This window comes from Odontomachus brunneus, unplaced genomic scaffold, assembly GCF_010583005.1.
Source record: "Odontomachus brunneus isolate Ranch 3 - 2012 unplaced genomic scaffold, Obru_v1 Obru_scaffold_061, whole genome shotgun sequence".
In the NCBI taxonomy this organism is placed as follows: domain Eukaryota; kingdom Metazoa; phylum Arthropoda; class Insecta; order Hymenoptera; family Formicidae; genus Odontomachus; species Odontomachus brunneus.
Genome location: NW_022639511.1, coordinates 1,787,791 through 1,792,049, shown reverse-complemented (window position 1 = coordinate 1,792,049; position 4,259 = coordinate 1,787,791). Strand labels below are relative to the sequence as shown.

General features: G+C 36.2%; 1 protein-coding gene across 1 annotated transcript in view; it reads left to right on the top strand.

Moving 5' to 3' along the window:
• The window catches only part of LOC116846151, a 24,508-nt gene that overhangs the window by 10,773 nt on the left and 9,476 nt on the right, over positions 1-4,259 (top strand). The window lies entirely within an intron of this gene.

Below are 4,259 nucleotides of genomic sequence, written 5' to 3'. Positions count from 1 at the left end.
TTTATATTTTAGAGCAAAAGAACGATACTTTGCAAGAAGCCTTAATAGAAGCATTAAAAGAACCAACAGCGCAGGTTACTGATCCGCTAGATGGATTTTTAGCACGGTTGGGAAAAGACATGCGAAAGTTGCCACAGAGCTCGTCTGGAAATACAATTTTTGACGTTGCTCGCCGAAAAGGAAGATCTTTGTGCTTACAATGATCCAAATATTGAACAATCAACACGGTATTAGCTGGAAACGTTTTTATTTTTATTTTACGAAAACATTTAATTTTTCATTTTTATTTATTACGAAAAGTTAATGTATGATCGGATGCAAAATAAATTTGATTCAGAATATATGTAATATTTTTATTTTACTTTCGAGTTTTTTCAATTTATGTTTTATTAATGTTCTATAAATTGTTTTTATTTTTGGTATCGCCTTTTTAAAAACGCAAAAACAAATATATTACCCACACAGCACGTAATATCGCAGAAATATCACAGCAATATTATATTTTCATTGCAATATTACCAGGGAATATAACAGAAATAATGCTGGAATGTTACTAAGATATCACAGTAACATTAAAATGTCCGCGGCAAATGCATCACAGTAATATAATGGTGAAAATCACAATGATATTACTGCGAGAAAATCATAATATTTAAAAAATTATACTTCCCAGATAGCCAAACCTGCGTGAGCAGATTTTGCGCAGAGTCTGTCAACAGTGTCTGTTGGCAGAATGACAACAGACTGCACACAGAATCTGTTTTATCAGTCTCTAACGGCAGATTGGTGGCAGACTGCGCGCAGAGCCTGTCGACAGACTCTGACGACAGACTGACGGCAGATTGCGCGCAGAGCCTGCAGATAGACTCTGACGGCAGATTGGCGGCAGATTGCGCGCAGATCCTGTCGTTTCGTAGACTATTTAATGTTATGAAGTATTAAATATACGCTATTAAATGGGATACTCGTATAGAATAAATATCCAAAATACATCTCATGGATATCCTATAGATGTCGCGATTTCAATTATAAGAAAAATAATCGAGTGTGATTGGCCAATTTCTTACGACTTAGGGCTAAAAGTTTAAATGTTATGGCTTAAATCCTCATTGTAGACGACGCTTAATGATACAAAGATTACGCAGAGGTTTTGGTTAATGTAGTCGGAAATGGGTTTTTACGAAATTTATTTAAAAAATGGATAAAAATATCATTACAGAGTTTTCAACATACTACTTATTATTGTTTCAAATATAAGAAAATTATTCTTTTATTAAAAGAAAAATTTAAATTTCGTCTGATTTTTTGTGCGTGGTGTTCATAGACATCTGTAACTGGCGAACAACATTACAGCACGTGTAATAATCTGAAACAAATGAAATAACAATATTTAAAAGTATTAGCTTTGCTGGAGAATAAATCAAAATTTTTTTTTGAAAAATGTCGCTACCCAGTAAGCAAAATATTAACAAAAACAGCTCTTAAAGAACTCACATTTGAGAATATGAGTTCAGAAAAAAATCTCTGGAAGAAGTCATAATGATATAATGTTGGCCAATGCGTCGTTTTGTGAAAACATAAATAGGTCATGGAAATGAGCACATAACGAGGTCATGGAAATGAATACTTAAAGAGCTTTTGAATCTGAATGCTTCACGATATCATATAAGAGTTTACGTTAGTACTCTTGATTCTGTGCATCTCAGATTTTGGTTCCGCCGTGAATGTGTTTTAATATCCGCTGTTTTCATAGCGAACGAAAGGATTTACACCCGTGTGCGAGTTCCTTTCATATTGGTGTTTTGCAATTAGTGTTATCTCGACTAATTTCGCAGTCTCTGCGTGTTGAGAAATTAGTGGTTCATTCTGGCGATCACTCGCCATTAGACGATGACGTCACAACCGCTTACCGTTACATCGCAATGTGACATGGACATAACGGACAATGTTCCGATTTCAAAAATAGACGATGCTATCCTACGCCCTAAGCTAACACATAAAAGGAAATTTGATAGCGCTGCTAATTCGCAATTAAACGACGTGAAAAGTATGGATTCCTCGGAAGCCTCCTTGAGCTCAGTGAAGAAACGCTGAATGATATCCCGCCACACTTAGGCAAACTAATGAAGAATATCTACCCGGTAGGACATAAGGGTCCTTACGAGGTCCGTATTGAAGGATATGTTTGTTCCAGGAAATCTATGGAAAATAAGGAAATTCCACATATTAGTGAAATACGTTTAGGCAAAGTAGCCTATCAAAAATTTGGTGATATCTGGGATTACACATATGATCTAAAAAATGTGGGTTCACACAAATTTTCTGTCAAATTCACTAAACGTGAATGTGCTAATAATATTATTAAAAAATTCCTCAAGCACAGAGATTCTCTGTTTACATTCCAGTTGGGTGTCGTACATACCCAATTATAAAGTACATCGCCAATGTATTACTTGGGACTTTGACGCTTTTGAATCGGAGGATGAGATTATGGATAAACTTAAGCCGCCTCCTGGATGGTTTGTGGCCCAAGTTACATTCTGTTAAGTGTATTAACAACAATATTAATGATGAGCAACAATCAAGTGTTCCGTCCCGGCGAAAGAGACGCCCTACGTATTTGCTAACTTTCGAGGGATATATCTTCCCTGATGAGGCCTCGGTAAGGTCATAAAACTAAGACCTTATGTTCAGAAAGTTATAAAGTGCAATCACTGCCTGAGGTTTGGACACATTGCGGATCAGTGTAGGAATGCTCAACAGAAGGCTATCTGCCCTAAATGCGCAGGCGAAGGTCATTCGGGTGCTGAGGGTGGGGAGCAGGTGCGTAAATGTATTAACTGCATCAGAAAAAGGTATAAAATCATTGATCATTCGGCTGACAGTTTGAACTGTCCAATCTTTATTGAATTCAAAAAAGTTAAAATCATTATGGCCAAACTTGGCCTCAGCAATTCAGACGCAATTAATACCTTTAAAAAGTATTCCAATGAAATACCAGAAGATTGGTACAATTTTAAGACAACTTCTACTAACAGTCTTCTATCTTTTGGCTCATTTCTAAATGCTTTCTATCCTTCTCAGACATATAGCGGTACATTTACTTTTGACTCTAATCGTAGTAATTTGATTAACTCTGATTTTCCTCCACTTCCCCCACAATCCAAAACTTTTAATTATGGATTGCGTAAGAAAGGTAAGTTAGATCTTAAAAATATAATTAAAGATGACAAATCCTCTTCCTCTTCAGCGATTTCTCCTATTACCAGCTCTTTGTCTTCTGGCGTTAATTGGCTGGGAAACAATTCTAATTCAAAGAGGCTTCCTTCTTTCCATACTTCTTCTCCTGCCCTGTCGGAGCATAACTCTCATTCTCCTCTCCCTCTTTCTGTAAGTCCCCCTTCTGTCCCTTCGCAACTCTCTAAACTATCTACTAACCAGGAACTTCAACCTCATTCCCCCATTAGTCTTGAATTCAACAAAGATATCTCTCAAACTAACCATCTTAATACTATAGCATCTTCTTTTAATTCATTACTTCAAAGCCTTATTTTTTCCACTGATAATATTAGTATGCAATCACAACTTTCAGCTATCTCAATTCAAATTAATTCAATTATATCTTCCTTATCCCCTGAACTATCTTTTAGCATTCTTTAAATTTTCTTTGGTTGACGTTATTAGTATGTCTTACAAACAATTTTCAATTATTCAGTGGAACTGTAGATCTATTAGGGCCAGAGAGAGTGACCTATTCAATTTTATTGAAGATATGGATAACCTGCCTATTTTCATTTGCTTAAGTGAAACGTGGCTGTCGGATGACTCTACAATAACTTTTGCTAATTATAACATTATATCCGCTAACAGATCTCGAGTCGGCGGTGGTAGTGCCATATTAATCAGAAAGGATGTCAGCTTCCTTAAGATTGAACTCATGGATTCATTTCCAGTTCGTAGTGCTCATATGCGCTTGGAAACTGACATCTGTGGAATCAGTTTTAACTGTGCGGGAAGAACTTTCCACTTATTTTCAATATACAATCCTCCTCTGTCCTCGAATTGCACTTCTTCAGCCACTCGAGACATTTGGATAAATCTTTTAAATCATTTAGAAACATATCATAATGTCATTATCTATGGGGATATGAATGCTTTGCACGGCTCTTGGAGTTATTCAACTCTTCATCCTAATACCATGGGCAATGTCATCTATTAGGTGGTAAACTTAGTTCCTGCGGCTCACAGTTAGATGACGT